The 18,160-nt window shown below is 39.9% G+C and overlaps 1 protein-coding gene across 1 annotated transcript in view; it reads right to left on the minus strand.

Annotated features, from left to right (window-relative positions):
- Window positions 1-6,946, minus strand: part of ZNF385B (zinc finger protein 385B) — a 330,577-nt gene extending 323,631 nt beyond the window's left edge. Inside the window, exon 1 of the mRNA XM_075933736.2 lies at window positions 6,787-6,946. The gene's annotated coding sequence lies outside the window, so the exon portion shown is untranslated. The remainder of the gene's footprint in view (window positions 1-6,786) is intronic.
- Window positions 6,947-18,160: the final 11,214 nt, after the last annotated feature.

Genomic DNA, 18,160 nt, shown 5'->3' on the forward strand with positions numbered 1-18,160 from the left:
TTTATGTATAAATCAAACCTGATTCAATGATTCATAGTCATATTAGTAGGTGGCTTGAAAGAAAGAAGTGGCTCCAAAATCTCTGTGAACTACTGCTAAGCTGCACAAGTATTTACATTATGAAACACTATGTAGAAGTCCTTACTCTGACCTTGGAAGAATGTTTCTGCAGAACTGATTGAAGACTTCACTGGAGGAAGTGTTTTACAGTTTCTCAAAGAAACACAATTTCTCTTGGCTAAAGCTGCTTACTTGGAGCAAAGACAATTTCTCACTCTCACCTCTCCGCAAAAGTTTTCTACCTCTGACATAAATAAATAAATAAATAAATGCATTATTCAAAAAGTTATTCTCTCTAAAATGTAGCAAAACACTAGTTTAAGGGCTACTATTTTACATGTGCAATAAAAGAACTTAGTAAAAACAGCATAAGGGTTTCTCTTTTTTTAGCATGACAATGTAGTGTATATACTCAATAGCCACACTAATTAGGTCCATCACAATCATAATTGTAATGGTTCCAAGGAGACTTGGAAGTCTGTTGCGTTCAGAACGTATGTACTAAAAAGCATCCAATAGGAATTTAACATCATGGACTACTAATCAAGTCTCCTTAATAGATCTTTAACCTTTCAAAATTTGCAGAGAGAATATGGCCTGCAATCATAACAATAATGCAATCATTGTTCTATAAGCCCATTAGATCACACAAGCTTAGTTGGGTTGAGTGGTGTTAAGGATTCAGTACTAAACCAATGTTACAACCAATAAACCAATCAATAAGCAGCTTGTAGAGCATTAGGAGACACCAATTCTGCAGGTTCCATCTTTGGCTGTGATAAAATCAAGACTCAGAACACTTGTGGTCAATAACAAAACACGATGGCATTTTTCAAAAGAAAAGGAGTTTTAATACCAATGTCAAAATCAAAATTCAACTCAAGTAACAATGCTCTATTTGAGCTTCCCTTATGATTGCAGTTAGATACAGTATTCCTCACTATCTGTTCTACCTTTTTTGTAGTCTTGCGCAGTCATCAGAACTGTCCTCAACACTAGCTATTTAATCCTCTCAACCAACCAACCTCTTATTAGGTAGGTAGGTATTAGCCCTATTTTACAGGTAAAACTACAATGACTAATGCAGAATAAAACACTGAATAAGGCAATTTAAAACAAAATAATTACACTTGATCCGAAAGAAATTCTTATGTAGACAATCTAAACAGAAAAGTTACAGCCCAAATCCAGTTTCAGCATTTAAACAGTCTCCTGATTTTCTGAGGTACTTGCAGTTCCCACTGACTCAGTGCAGCCAGCTGAGAGCTTGCCTTAGCACAAGCAGCAAAAGTCTGGAAAATAATGTTCTTCTCAACAGAAAGTTAGTCTGTGTTCCCCACCCTCAAGTCAAACTTTGGGAGAGTGTGTACTATCAACAACCCAAGATATCTGAGGGAATAAATCATTCAACTTTCAGCCATCAAAGCAGCAGCAGAACTAGAAATTTGGGTCAAAACTTAGTTAAGTACGATGCCCAAGTAAGGGACTTCATTGTCAAAGGTTCTGAGCACCTACAACTCAGACTGACTGAAAGATAACTAACAGTGCACCATTATTCCAATATCTATATTTAAAGTTAGGAGCCTAACAAAACTTTGAAAGCTTTTGACATGACTGTAATATAAAAGAAAGCTGAGATCACTCTTTACACTTACCATTTTCTAAAATCCAGAAATATATGGGAGGTTGTGGGTCCCCAAGATCAGCAATCTTATTGATTGTTCTATAGATACTATGTTCCACTATAAATATGGAACTATGGGTAAAATTAACTCTCAAAAAGAGAATGGTGAGGCTCTAGATTACTACCTGTAATATGCTACGAGATACTTAGTTGAAACATACTACAGGCAAAGTATTTTTATAAACATATGTGCATGTACACAAAGATTGTCCTTCAATCTTTTTGACTGAAAATCGAAAAAAGCCAACATTGTGTTAATACAGAAACAATATTCAAAAGGTACTAAAACATATGTTGTTTCAACAAATAAAAGCATTATTTCACTTTCAAAAGTTACATAAAATATCAGTTTATTTCAGTCAACATAATACTAGTCCAATGAACAAAGGATCGAAGGAGCATTGGACAGTTGTAGCATATCTGGCAGATTATTAACACTTGCCATTTATAAAAACCTGCCTGGCAGTTAACAATAATATGTAAATTACCAATAATGGTAAATTGAAGATTTGAACTGCACTGATATACTTAGATGAACTCACCAGGCTTCTGTTTCTACAAACCTCAGCAGCTCAGGTTCTCTAATGCATTTTTAACATGTCAATTAATACTGTTGTTTATAGAAGGTGATGTCAGTTTCAGCTAATACACTAGAAATATCACAGTTCTGTGCAGAATGTGTAACATCTGTGTTAAGACTGTATGCTATTACATTTTAGAAATTAAAAAGCAATATAGAAGAAAATCTGATGAGAAAGCTCATCTAAAAGGATAATATGCAATATAATTACAAAATCAATGGGTAGGTTTCATCCATCTTGAACAGAGAAAGACCATTAAAACTTCCTGACATTAAGCCGCCTACAAAATTGAGTGAATATTTTGTGATCATGTAAATTGCTTAAGTAATGTCGACATTGTTGCTAAAGAAGCATCAGATAATACTTTATTACAGCACCTCCCTGCATTGTAATGTTAACCATTATTTCTTAAGCACTTTTGGCAAGAAGAAAAGATACAGTATAGTTATATGATTAGGCTGTGTCTTTATAATTGACGTTGGAAAAGCATACCTTATCCAACATTTTGCTAAATATACTGTAAAGACACATTTGTTTTTATGTTGACTTTTTAAGCAAACTGATTAACAGGAAGTACATAGATCTTTCTTAGGCGTCTGAATATTCTGAGAAATTCATTTTGAAATGAAATTTGTTTTAATACTGCTAAGTATTTGCCATCATGTTTTAAAAATAGAACCAAATTTGTATTGAAAACCTACTACAGTTAATTTAACCAAGCTTGTTTGTATAGCAAAAAAACAAAACAAAAAACAAAAAAAAACCCACCTATATTTCATAGTTTAAGGGTATCTCTGTACATTTTACATTAGCACACAAAATAAGAACAGACAACTGTGTGTCATTTGGTAAATATTTGAATTATATTCACAAATTTAAGCAAGCAAAGCCTGTGGTCAAAATCTATTTATGTGTACAGCATATAAACAAAATTTATTACAATTCTTTCAAACTTCTGTGCATTCTGACAACACAGTGAGAACATCAACTCAGAGTCATGGCTGAAACTGAAGAATCATAAAATGTGTAAAAATGAACTTTTTTCAGTTATAAATCTAATATTTTGCTATTAAAATATCTGCTATCACTAGCCTTCTGAATGACTTGTGTCAAGAAAAATATCCGTCAGCTTACAAAATAGGCAAATACGCATTGTAATATTACGTGTAAATTGTTGTTTAAATGTTTTGACACTCTTGGATGAAGTGCAAAGTATCTGTTTCCGTTTTGTAGCAGTCTCCACTGCTAGTTCAAAAATTTTGAAATGTAAAGAAAAACCCAGCATTTTATCAAAACCGTATTACAATGGTAATTGATAAAGAGCACAAGTTTAGCACTCAAGCTAATCAGACTATGAAGCCATCTTTTTCTTCTGAATAAGTAAAGATGACCTGATCTTTGCAACTTGACTTCAGTGTATCAGGAAGATAACCTTCCAGTGAACTTCTATACCCAGTTACATCCTGGCACAGACTAACAAGTTCTTCAGGATTCATAGCTCCATTCCAACTGGACTATATATGTTAACTATTACTAATGTCCTTATTTCTCCAACTCTACGGACAGCCATGATGTAACTGCAGTCCTTGAACCACTGGTAATCCACAGCACTGTTTCTGACAGATATCAGACTTCATGCAGTGACACTTGCAGCTAACTGCAACCCAATCTTGAACTGAAAATTTCAGAAGGCATTAAAAAACCCAAAACAGAATAAACTAAATAAAATAAGCTCCTTTATGTGGCTGCATCGGGACTGCAGTCCATGACTTTGATAGAAATTCAGCTGTGATTAAATTTGAAGACACCACTAAAAATTAGAGAGGTAACATACAGAACAAAATTAAAAGGAAGAAGATACTGGAAAAAAATCAAAACATTGGGACCTGCCATCAGTAAGGGGAGAGTCACTACTAGTGCAAGTTCTTCAATTCTGAAATAGTAAACATAGCACAGAAGCAACAATGAGACCGAATCAAGCAGCTACTACCATCACATTTAGTCAGTTTATAATCTTGTCTCTTTAATACTATCATATTTCTAATGTTACTTTTACATTTAACCAGGTATAATTTGCCACAGAAAAGGTGTGGGGGTGAAGGATTAAGAAATACAATCAGAAGGTAGTCCACAAAAGGATAGTCAAAGTAAGAAGTCCATGATATGCAAGAAGTTAAACAAGCAACAGTAAAGCTGATAATACACTATTGATTAGCCTAACTCCAGTATCCTGCAGACATGAGTAAAACTATCAAGTATCACATAAATCTCACTCTGCAGCTGTTTATCCATGTAATGAGCATTATTTACTGGAGCTATTTGCGGGAAGGGAATCACAAAACATGCAAACAGATTTGGGAAGGATAGGCAGAAATCCTCTTCACACCACACCATAGCATAACCTTCTTCCCTTCTCTCTTCACCAACAGACTTGGTGAGGGGGAGAACAGCAAAGACACTGCTCTTTGGAAAGAGAAGGGAAGTGTAAGAAACTAAAGGAACAATGCATCCCATTCTCCAAACAGCCCTGCAGTACACAAGAAAGAGACAGCTTTTTCTGTCTTTTAGCAGCCAAAGAGCTGAGATAGCTCTTCTCTATCACCACCTACTCGCTAGATAGAGACTGCTTCCAATGGCAGAAAGCCCAAGCAGGGATCTAGGGACAGCATCCTTTATCTTGGGAGTAATGTTGACTGCTCACCAGGATGCTGCCCTTCTCACAGGTAATTGCTACAAGGATGTCAATCAACCACCAGTTGACAAGGGGTGGTCCATACGCATCTCTTATTGTTAAAGTTTCTTTACTAACCATTAATTTTAAATAAAAGCTAGATCACTTTTCATACTGTTATTCAATCAGGTACTAAAACATGTATGTTCTTTTAATGTTAGATGACTTATTTTGATCCTTCTTTAGCTATTTGTAGAAATAAACCATCAAAAAGCATTAGGAATAAAATGTCTATTAGCTTTATTGGTAAGAACATACAATTCTAAATTTATCCAGTGGTTATTTTTAAAGAACTTCCTTACTAACTACAACTAGTGTATTTCCAGAATAAGACTCATCACCCTAGGCAATTTCCACCTTCTCACCTAATGATGCACTAAATATTAGTTTTGCACTTCTTCTCCACATTTTGGCTGGTCCCATAGATTAAAAGTACAATATTATTCTTCAGCACAGACTAGCCTTTCTATTGGAGCTTGATATTCAAGTGCTAACAGCTTGCAGGTTCAAGAAGCATTTCACTGGTGTGATAGTAAACAAGTTCTCTTTTCCCAGAATGGGAGAAATCAACAGGAAAAAAGAAACTTGTCATGTCTCTTAGTCACTGATGTGACATGTAACTATTGTCACATATATATATATGAACACACACACGCACAGATATAGATATAGATAGGAATGTCTCAAACAATTTTCCAGCGTATTACACATACATACACACTAGGTAATACATTTTCAGTGCAAGTGCTAGACTTCACGACTGGTTGCCTTATATTCTTAATTTTCAAAGTTTATGTTAGGCTACTTTGTGATTTTTCAGCAGGGGGTGGGGGGAAAGAAATAACTAAGCATCTCAAAGGCAAACTTTGAAAAATAAGAATATAAGACCCCCCTCCCCCAAAAAAACCCCAAATCTAGAAAATTAATGGGTAAGTACACTTACAGTATTTCGAGATTTGTCCTCAAATAGCCTACATTGCCAAGTATTTACATCTATGCTATGTAATTAGATCATCAAGGATGATTCCTTAAAGTAGGTTAATGCCTCTTCTGTTGGGGAAATTCACCTTTCCCAAAGCTTCCGCGATCTATGAGGAGAGCCAAGCTGTGCTGTGTAACTGCAACGAACTCCCCCTCAAAAGGCCAGAAAAACAGAACTAACCTTATAGCAAAGCGAAATACCACGTATACCTTTTAGAGATCAGAAACATTGCGATGCAAACCTGTCTCATGACTAAAGAGACTGACCTAGTTAGAGAAACGGGTTATACTTTCTAGCAATAAATTAGTGGCTGCAGCATCAAAGGAACCCCCCAGCACACGAAGGACATCTGAGCCAGCACGTGGGAAGCAAGGTATCAACCCACTCAGAAGAGAAACGGAGCCGGGCAGATACACAATACGCGCTCACACACCTTGAGTTAGCAGGAGGCGCCTTGGAGTTAAGGCAGCAGAGCCCGCTGCAAAGGGCAGGGGCGGCACGCTGGCGCGGCGCTGGCTCGCTGGAGCTCCGGCTAGCGGGCAGCAGCGCGGCATGCCAGGCACTACTGAAGCCCAGCACGCACCGGAGCCGTGTCCACGAGCTGCCGGGAGTCTGCACCCGGGAGCCGGGCGCTCTCGCAGCTCGTCCCCGGGGCAGAGCCTCCCCGCCGCAAGTTACAACAGGGGTCCTCTCCCCCCAGCCCCGCCACTTCAGTCCCTCCCCCGCCTGGAAGCCGCCCCGCTCTCACCCTGCCCGGGCGCCGGGCTCCAGCTGCTCCTCCGGCGCGCGGGGACTGCAGGCGCGCGGAGCTCAGCCGCCACATCAGGCAGCGCGTTCCACTTACTAGGTGCTGGAGCAGCTACAGGCTGCTGCCCGGCGCATGCGTCAAGGCTGGTGCCCCGGCCACCCCGCTGCCCAGGTGAGAGGGGCGTGGGCGCGCGAGTGCGCCTCGCAGGTGAATGGGCGCGCGGCGCCTGGGCGCAAGGGAACCCCGCGCGGGGCCGTAGGCAGACAGCGCGCTGGGGCAGGCACGCGGGGGGCGCGTGTCCCCCACTCTGTGTGACCTACATGTGGAGGGGGGCGGGGAGCTGTGTGGGTGCGCTATTCCTTTGTGGGCACACACGTGTGCCTGGCCGGTCGTGTGGACGCGCGCCCAGTGGGTTTATGCTTGTGCACGCGTGGCCACCAGCCCACGAGCGGGCAGAACACTCCCGTGGCGGAGGCCTACTCCATCAAGTTATGCCACGGTGCAAGCGTTTTTGTTTGCAAGCTTCCTAAGGCGAAGGGGCTACGGTGCTTTCCTGCCTCTGCACTCACCACTTTTAAAAGTTCTGCAGCTGTGTGTAAGGAAATCAAGGAACTGGCAGGAGAGATCCGTTTAATAGCTGCATTTAGAACCCTCTAGAACTGAAACCGAAAAGATTCCTGACAGTTTTGCTGGGCAGAGGCAACTGCAGCTGTTCACAGAGGCCAATGACCAGAAGGAGAGTTGTAGGAGACTAAGTACAGTCAAGGTGGAATGACAATCAGGTCCCTAGAAATACTGCAGGTGGAGTCCCTCTGCCCATGCCCACATATCCTGACAGCAAGTTTCCGACTTAAAATGAATAGGGCAAATCACAGCTTTTAGGAGCACATGTTTCAGACTCTGCAGATTCATGGAGGCATCAGGCACAGGTAGATAATATTTTCAAGGTTGTGGTTTTTTTGCATGCCTCAGGGCAGGCCATGGCAAAAAAGGACAGTTGCCTGGCAATTCAAAAGCGTCTAGGGCTCCCTGCTGCCATTGCTGTGCCTCGGGCCCTTTAAATCACCACTGGAGCGCTGCATGGCAGGCTCCAGGTGGCTCTGAGGGCTGGCCCGGGAGTGCAGAACAACACAGTATGATGTGATCTGGGAAGTGCTGAGGGCTAGCTGGAAGGGGGAGAGAGCAGGGTGCAGCATGGCATGCTCTGGGCAGCATTGAGGGCCCAGTCTCTCTCCTTCTGTCCAAGGCCTCTCCTCTTGCAGGAGTGTGAATACAGCCTCCCTTCACTTTACGCAGGAGCTCAGCAAGTCTGTTGGACCCCCAGCTTGAAGGCTGGAGAGTTTTTGTTAATAAAAAAAGGTGAGATTCCCTTCTCATCAGGTGACTTTAGCAGCTTAGTTGCAGCCCTGGTGAGCCCAACAATCTTCAAGCTGGCTCAGGGTTGTGTTGTTGAGATCTGCAGTTTTATCCTGTCACAGAGCAGAATAGAAGGCATGTCTCCTCACCACTTCTACTTTTACCTAAACCAGAGAACGTTAGGGCGAGAGGAAAAAACTCTATGATTTTATCCCATACATTTAGCTATTTCATCAGGAAGACACCTGTCAGCTGGAGGCTTATATTAAAAATGGAGTCCTTCATGAAGGAACAGAGAACATAGCCTTGTAGGAGTCCCAACAATTCAGAGTAGGGATGTAATAGTATAGTGGATTGACCAATTATCAGATAAGCAAAAGCTTATAGGTTAATGCTATAGACTACATGTGTTTCCCTTCCCTCCCCACACTTGCCAGTAAATTTTTTAGCAGGCTGGCCAGCAGCCTGGCTCAGTCCTGGCTTGTGATGGGACCTACCCGTGCTGTGGCTCTGCATTTAAAGTGTATTAGGAGCCAGGCGGGCAGGCAGCCCTGCTTAGTTCTGGCTCACACTGGGTCTGGGAGATCAGACCGTTCCTAGACAGAGGCTGCGGCCACCCCATGCTGCTGCCTGTTTATCGGAGGCAGAAGCATAGGGTGACAGGCAGCCAGTCCATGAGGGGAGCTGGTTTTTGAATTGGCTTCTCTCATGGACCAGCTCCTGCTTGGCACCCTGTGCTGCTGCCTCTGATAAAGAGGCAGCTGTGCAGAGTGGCAGGGGTCTCCTTGGGAGTGCACTAGCTGCCGGCCCCACCCCTGGGGCTTATAGATCAGCCTCAATTACATACACACAAAGCCAGAGACATTAAACAAGTGGCAATTTAAATGGATTAATTTTCAGTGTCTCAGTCCTCCATTGCAAACCAAGATACTACCATAAAACTAATCCAAAAAGAATGTGAGTGAGTGACTGGCCTGCCAAAGTATCCCAAAACATCTATGGTAATGGCAAATAGTTTCAAAAGGTACAGCAAAATGGCTTATATCCAAGACAAATTATGGAGCAGATGCTTCAAAGAGTATCCAAACAGAAAGAGAGGAAAATCTACATAGGAAATAATCTGCTGCAGTATATTTTTTTCCTTGGCAAATTTAGCAGTTACAGACCACAGTGTCTAGCATTCTCATGCCAAAAGCACCAGAACTCTGTCTCAGATATAAAAGAACTTAGAAAAAGTCATGAAAAAATACCCTATTTTTTTTCCTCCACCTTCCACTTTCAGATCACTGGAGGGTTTTTTATTACATTAGGTGTTCAGGAGCTTCCTAGTTTCTGGCGGAAGAAAACTACCCGTGAATTGTGCAAAACAATGAGGTTCTCTATTCCAATGCTAGAGAAAGCAAAAGCGGATGACAAATTTCAGAAAACATCACTTTTATATATACCAAGTCAGGGTGTTATAAATGACACCGAAGTGTTAGAGTCTGAATACAAATTAAAGAACAAATATTTAGGCTATCTTCCTTATGAAATATGTGATTTTAAATGATGGAGAAAGCACTACAGCATTTGTTTGCTACTCATCAGAAAAGAAAAAACAGTTGACCATTGATTGGATAATACCTCACCATACTTCAGTCTAAGAACCTGGAAAATTGCAAGTCTAGTTCTACTTAATAAAAATAAGGATCACATCCTACCTTATTTACAGCTCACTTAAAAAATGGTTGACATGCTCATTTATGGTTTATGGCAGGTCATTTTCAAGATTTGGATTAATCTTTACTTTTAAGTATGGAATCTAAAGTCACTTACTCTCCAAGGGCTTAACAAACCACAAAATCCCATCTAAATAGTTTAGATGTTTAATGTGTGTGTGTTTTAAAGAAAATCTGTATTCTACAGATAGGAAGGGAGAGGTATTATAAATGAAGGCACAATTTCCTCAGAATTTCTTGTCTCAATTTGTTGTTAATCCAGCTTTGGTCATTAGATGTCACCAGTAGTAAAAGTCCCAGAACATGCTCTATGCTACTGCTTCCGCTATAGAAATTTCTGCTATTCTAAACCAATGATACAGAAAATACTAATGGAGAGAATATCTTCAGTACCTCCCCATACAAAAGAGAAGCTCTGATTTAATGGCAGAATGCTGGACAAATCAGAATTAATGTTCTTGTAAAAATTAGTCCACATGGCACTGGACTAATTTATGTGGGAAGTGTCTAAGCCTTGGATATTTGTCTTTTACCTTAAGCCAGAAGCTCCAGGGGGTAGCTGAGTTAGGCGGTACAGGATAAACTTAAAAACAACAAATAGTCTAGTAGCACTTTAAAGACTAGCAAAACATGTAGATGGTATCATGAGCTTTTGTGGGCAGCTCATGATACCATCTACATGTTTTGTTAGTCTTTAAAGTGCTACCAGACTATTTGTTACTTTTAAGTTTACCTTAAACCAAATTAATTAAAGTCAATCATTTCACTAATAGCTCTTTTAATGCCAAAGATTTGCTAAAATTTAGAACATCAGTTTCCAAACTGATTCAAGATCTTCTATAGTCTAAGGAAGAGCTGACTTTCTGTTCATTCCATATGCTAAATCATGTTAAAAGGAGTTTGAATATGTCATATAGAAGATTTTCTCAACATTACTTTTCCATGTCAGCAACTGATGACAGATGGTTCAGAATAACCATGAATGGGAGAGGGAGCAGTTCATAAGTTATTCTGTGAGTACCTGGTCTGGAATGTTGTGACATTTTTCAGCACAAATATATCTGTGGTTTGTAGAATCATCAATTGCCTTTCATAAAATGACACTTCAGTGGACAGTAACCATTAGCCTACTATAGAGAGATGTCATGGATAGATAAATATGTATGGTTCTGAATAGCTCATATGAATTTTACAAGTGAAATAAAAACTCAGAACCATTTCTTGGATCTGTCTTAAAAAGAGCTGTTCCCATTATAGATACTAATTTAATCACTTAATCCACAATTTAGATCTTCCTTATAAAGCTTTCCCTTTAAATCCTATTACCTTATAACTCACCTTCCTATAAACCCTTAGGTCCAATGTTTTACTGAGATAACTTTCTCCAAAAGATCTTGCTGATCAACTCAGGAAAAAAAATATAACTGACTAACCCAAGGATTTAAAAAAAATAATTAAACTGTCCAAGAACAGCAGTAGCCTGTCTGAACTAGTTGTGCTGCAGCTACCGTCACCTCTGGTAATTGCCTGGTTCAAAGCCATTTTTAGGAGCTCAAACATGTAATATATTTATTAGTCTCTATGGTTCCACAGGGCTGCTCATTGTTTTTATAATCCGTCTTTTCCATCCAAACCTGGAAATATATATCTATGGTCTTTATTTTGGGGTTATATCTTTATCTGAAAAAAAAATCACTGTATATTCTGACTAAAGCACTGTGCTAATATTGGCTATCCCTGACCTTGTGTTTGGGTGTTCACACCTCTGTTTTCTCTCTGTTGGCACCATGTACACATACCGCATGCTATTGTAGTTAAGGTACCCTTCATTGGGGCTGTTTATTGGAATATAACATCAGTGGATTTCATCCTTACATCAGGGCTGCCCAGGTCATTTTATTACTTTCGAGTTACCGTCTCAGGACTTCACTTTCATGTAGTCTTTGCCCCAGAGTTTCACAGCTACCCTTGATTTCAGGGCTTCAGATATCAGTTGTCTTAGCTCCCAGCTGCAGTCTGAGCGATCTCTGAGTGGAGTCACTGGAGTATCCGGTTCTTGAGTTCTCTTCATAGCAGTGTAGCGGTCAAGAGAGCACAGGAGCGGGAAATGAAGAGGCCTACATTATTTTTCCTGACTATGCCAATTGCCTGCTGCTCATTTCTCTTCTCCAGTATTCAGTTTCTCTAGCTGTAAAATAAGGATACTGACCTCTTTTGTAAAGCACTTTGAACTCCACTGAAGAAATGTGCTGCTTTACTGTTGCTAAAAGCTAGGTACAGTAGTAGTATCCCTGTGTTTCTCATTGGTCTCCCACTAACCTTAGTTCACAAATACCTTCCTGAACTCCTGTCCCCACACAGTCTGGCCAAGGTGCTCTGCCAGTCCCATTCAAAGAATGGGTGCATTCAATCCCACTTACAGGAGGTACTAGCTTTAGGTTGCCATAACAGGATTTCTGGTCATTTGATTCTGGCACAGACCAGAGCTTTGGGCCTTACTGCTGACAGATCTAACTCACCCTGGGACAGACACAATTGCAGATAGATTTATCCAGGTGGATTCAAGCTTGCATTTTATTTCTCTGAGACAAGGAACTAATCTTAAGGGCCCAATTCCCACTTTACTGCACTCTGGCAGTATGCAGAGGCCTTACATTGGGAATAAACTATATTTATAAATGACAACAGTAAAGTGACCCTCAAAATTTCAGATTAGTGTCTTCATTTATCAACCTGGAATAAGCTGATCCAAAGAAAAGCATCTTCTCGAGGACCTCTTCACAGAACTGCCTGATGAAACATCTGTGGGGCCAAGGAAACATCTTCCTGGCTAATGTGCCTTAATTTTCAAGCTGCTAGAATGCAACCTTATTATTTGTTTTCACCATATTTCATCTGCACATAGAAACATTGGTGTTTCCAGTACTCATTTACATTTTCTTTAGCTGCCTTGTCTATTAACTTATTTAATATGTTTTTTATGTCTGAAAAATACTACAGCTAAGATAGAGTTAAAAAACTCAAGGATAATTGAAAATGGAGAAAATGAGAAGTAAATGGAAAGTACAGACAGAAGCAGTGTTGCTGTTAACTATCAATCTCCCTTAACTGTAAAAGCTTGTAAGAGCTCACCTTGAAGTCTCCTCTTTCCCAGTGAGAATTTGCCTAGATTCCAGAATCTCATATTCTTGATTTTGTAATTGATACTGGACATCTTCTTTGCAGCCGTTCAAAAATAGTGTTCTTTCTCTAGTACAGTGATCTGTTTTGCATGTAACATTCCACATAGGTATGAAGAAATGCTTTGCACAGAGCTTTTGGTGTCATTTTATCCCTTTCCCACTGTGAGCTAGCATATTGTTTACCCTTTTTGTAGTGTTGTGTACTGAGATAATGATTTTTCCGAACTAGTCTTTACCTCATTTTCCTGATCAATGTAGTGGATGATTGTTCCATTTGTTCTTTGCTCCAAGAAGACTCATTGGTCATCTGAAGAAGTGGGTTTTGCCCACAAAAGCTCATGGTACCATCTACATGTTTTGGTAATCTTTAAAGTGCTACTAGACTATTTGTTGTTTTTTAAGTTTTTCCTGTTACAGACTAACTCAGCTTCCCCTCCGAAGCTGATAATATATTTGTTTGTGTTAAAGAATATTTGCCATATGCTGTCATAATTACTTAAGCAATACAAAGCATGCTCCACATCTAGTCGCATTGTACTTCCTTATTTGCTATGTTTCTACAATTTTAGTATAATCCTAGTTTGACATGTTGTTTCAGTACTTTCATCCACATCCTTTACTCTTCATGTTCTTTACAGATTGCAGTTTTCAGTTTGAAAAGCTTTCTTCTATGTAGGATTACCATGCATGTGTGTATCTATATTACACAGAGAGAGAGAGAGCAGTTGTGTATGTGGGGGGGAGGCTGTTTTGTTTTGTTTTTAATCTGGCACCCTATTTTGTTCCTCTGTTAGAACCAGAAAAAAACTCTGTCGTCTCTCTCAGAGTTCTTGCCTATTTTTACTGCAAACAAGAGATTGATTAAAATTTTCTGACCAGCATCACCTTAATCGATGATTCTATCTTAGTGATTAATGTCTGATTCAGAGTGCTATAAAAAACCCTAAGTATCCATAGACTTTCTCTTATGAAAGCAATATGGTGAAAGAACTTCATCTGATTAATTACATATGATCTCCCATCCCTGAATCCATGCTGGCTGTTCTTAATCAAACTGAGCTTTTCCAGGTGTTTTCTCACCACCTCTCTTCAAAATAGTTTCCAAGATTTCCCCCCAAAGCAATGCGAAATATACTGTTAGCTAATTTTCTATTTTTTCTCGTCTTTTTTTAAATAATCAAGTTAATCAGCTAACATTTCTTCTGAATCTAGTAATTCTGTTTTAAATCTGTTGAAAGTTAATCAGTGTTACTTATGTTATTTAACACTCATAGCAGTCTGTCAGCTGAAAATAGCGTTTTGGATCCTTTAAGTGAATATAACTTTTTGTAATTAGTTATATTATATGTCTATAAAATTTCTATCTTTCCTTTTGCAGACTTTGGGGAAACAATCCCTGATTTAATGGAAAAACATTTTGCCTTCTGTGTGAAAATAGGCAAACTGACTGTTTACGTGTTATGCTATTTCCTAAGAAATTTATCCTTATTGTTTTAAGCAAGTTATTATTTATTTCAGCTTTTTTTTCTTATCACCTTAATATTTGATGAGTCACTTGTTGTTTGAGATTTTCTTTAATTTGCTGTTTCTATTTACTACTCTAATTTATTCTTTTTGTTCCTCGACCCTACAAAGTCCTTGTGCTTTAAAAATAGGTTTAAATGTCCCATTTGGCTCTTTAATAGCTCAAGATATCCATCTGTAATCCTTTTGTGTTCACTAACTAGAGCTGCATTAACTATTCAAGTTAAAGAATTAATTAGATTAAACTAAATGTCATTTTCTGTGTGTAAATTGTCTATAGATTTCAAGTTTTATTAGTGTATTCATTATTCAAAAAAATTTGATTAATGGTTAATATTAATATGTTTAGTCTTTGGATTACTTGCAAACTACTCAACATACTACTACAGGCAGTCCCTGAGTTACGCGGATCCGACTTATGTCGGATCCGCAGTTACGAACGGGGTTTGCTCCGCGTCTCCCTGGTATGCTGGATACCAGCAGACCAGGGAGATGGGAAGCAAAGCCTCTGAGGACGCTGGCAGCGGGACAGCCGCGGTGCATCTGGGCTGTCCTGCTGCCCGCGTGCTCCGCGGCTTTGCTCCGCGTCTCCCTGGTCTGCTGGGAGCGCAGCTAGTATGCGCCCCCCCCCCAGCAGATAAGGCTTTTCTCCGGACGCCTGTGGTAGAGCAGCTGGGGCGCTGCCGGTTGGTCCCGCAGCGCTGCTCTGGGCGCTACTGGACCAACCCGACAGCACCCCAGCTGCTCTGCCCCAGGCGTCCTGATTCAGTCGCTGCTGGTCAGTTTCAGCAGCGGCTGAATCAGGACGCCTGGGGCAGAGCAGCTGGGGTGCTGCTGGGTTGCTCCAGTAGCGCCGCTCCTCGGCTCTACTGGACCAACCCAGCAGCACCCCAGCTGCTCTGCCCCAGGCGTCCCCAAGTCAGCTGCTGCTGAAACTGACCAGTGCTGACTACAGGAAGCCCGAGGCAGAGCTGCTCTGCCCCAGGCTTCCTGGAATCAGCCGCTGATCAGTTTCAGCAGCAGCTGACTTGGGGACGCCTGGGGTTCTTAAGTTGAATCTGTATGTAAGTGGGAACTGGCGTCCAGTTTCAGCCTGTTGAAACTGATCAGCGGCTGATTCCAGGAAGCCCGGGGCAGAGCCACTCTGCCTCAGGCTTCCTGTAGTCAGCCGCTGGTCAGTTTCAGCAGCGGCTGAATCTGGACGCCAGTTCCGACTTACATACAGATTCAACTTAAGAACAAATCTACAGTCCCTATCTTGTACGTAACCCGGGGACTGCCTGTATATCAATATACTGTTTGTTCCGTGTGATGAACCACTTAATTCCCAAGATATTGTTTATATTTTTTGATTGGTTATATGGATGCTCAGGATTTAGATTGAGCCAAGAGAGATATTATTACAGGGACCTTAGCAAACCATCAAGATGCATCTGCAAATTATATACATAAAAATAAAAAGAAGTAACACCACAAAGAGTTGCTAAGATGATGACATGGCCTCTTCCAACACAAGTATATATTCACTGGGACACTTTGTGAACTTCCATGTGAGCAAGTATTTGTCTGTTTGCAAAAATGTTAATGAAAAACAAATGTAAATAAATTGAAAAATATGTTCCAAACAACTTCATTGCTTTTACAAAACAAAATATTTACAAGTGCTTGTTTGCCATGTTTGTCTATTTCTGCTGCCAATTTTAATCTTAATATTCTGCCTATGAGTTGCTAAATGTTATGCTTTTGTGCCTGAATGTTGTTCCATTAAAAGACTGAATAATATGAAAAAATCCGGAAAAAAATAGTCAGAGCAGAAATTTATGCCATACTACTAACCAGAAGGGAAGGTACAATAAGCCTTTCCTTTTCAATAGAACAGAGGTCACTCTCAATCTTTCTTAGAGAATGAGACTATACAAATACTTATTCAGACCTGTCCATTTTCCTGAGAAATCAGCTTCCCCACCTCCTTCAAGTTTTTAGTGCAAACATTGAAAGCATTTGAATTCCATAGTGTAAAGGAAAAATGGTTCCAGTCATAAATGGAAAGACTACTTTTTATATCATTAGGCAGAGACTGAGGAACAAGGTTATTTCTAGACGGGGGTACTGGAGAACTACTAGGCAGAAACAGCACATTACTAAAATTGCAAAAAATCCAAGAATGACCTTTTGAAAATCTTCTTCTGTAATATTTAATTAGGTTGGGCAGATGGCATAATATTTGTGTTAGCTAATTCTTTGAATGTCGAAACAGACTCTTCTGCTATCGAAGAAGAGTTCTGCGCAGTCTTTTTCACCATCAGAAGTTGGTTCAATAAAAGATATTGTGTGTCTAATGTTATCGGACAAACAGGGCAACAACACTGCAAACACTGAAGAACAAGAATAATTAGTATGTTTCTTGCTCTGCAATGGCTTTGTAGTAGTGTCTATTTAAAAGCATCAGGGGTTTGTGGCCAGATGATAAGAACAAAGCATTTTCCTGTTTGCAATTAAGATGACAAACCACAACTATCAGTCCATTTCCACCAATATTGTCTGTATTGAATTCATAGAAGAGGTTAGGAATTGGAACTGTGAGCAGTACTAGTGAGTCAGGGTAATACATTTTTCTTTGGTGACTTAGTGTAATAACATCTTTGTTTTGACTCATGTTTCAATATAATAGAAGTTTCTCCATCATTATAATGACCCCTCACCAAGGTCTAATCCCAGACCTAGAGAACTAGCTCACTGCTTGAGCTAAAAGACTAAATCCATTAGCTGAAAGCAGACACACAGAGTTTTTGGTTGGACCACCCACTAGAGGGAAACAAGGAGCCACATACTCATAGCCCACATTTCACTGTTTTGTAACAAGAAAGCAAGAAAGCTGTGATATAAACCAGTGTAAAAATGTGTTGGATTTCGCCCAGAATAGAAATTGGTTATGTCAGTATTAGCGAGTGAATTTAAACAGATTACACATAATAGGACTAATCCTACATTCCTTGCACATCCCAAACTTCCACTGGAAGCATGGTTAAAACAGAAGACCTGGTGTCAGGAGATTTAGAATCTATTGCTGGCTCTCCACACTCTTTCCGTGATCACGAACAAATCATTTATCAAAGTGCTAAGTGTTTTTATATTCATTATATAGAGAAGTTAAAGTCCTTTGAGATCTTTGGAAAAAGTGGAAAGTATTGATCATTATTATTTGGCCATCAGTGGGATTTTTGGTTGCAAAAAGTATACAGAATCTAAATCAGACTGTGTACCATGGACTATAAATACCGTGAATGAAATCAGTCTTATAGATATCCTTGTAACTTAACATGTAATGATTTGCCATCACAGAATGCCCTACCTTGCTGCTTTTAAGAGACTTGTTCCCTTCACTCTAGTACCTGGATCTTCACTCCAGTACCTGTAATATTTCATTCCATTATTGTTAATGGAACATCCTGTTATACCTGTCAATTCTTTTTGCTAAATGTATAGTACCTAGCACATCCAGGAAAAGCAAAATGAGTAAGGTCCTGGAGATTAGGCCAGAAATAAAACTGAACTGTAGATTGTATGGGGAAGATTTCTATATGGGTCAGAGGA

Source organism: Pelodiscus sinensis, chromosome 7, assembly GCF_052426305.1.
Source record: "Pelodiscus sinensis isolate ZL-2025 chromosome 7, ASM5242630v1, whole genome shotgun sequence".
Taxonomy (NCBI): domain Eukaryota; kingdom Metazoa; phylum Chordata; order Testudines; family Trionychidae; genus Pelodiscus; species Pelodiscus sinensis.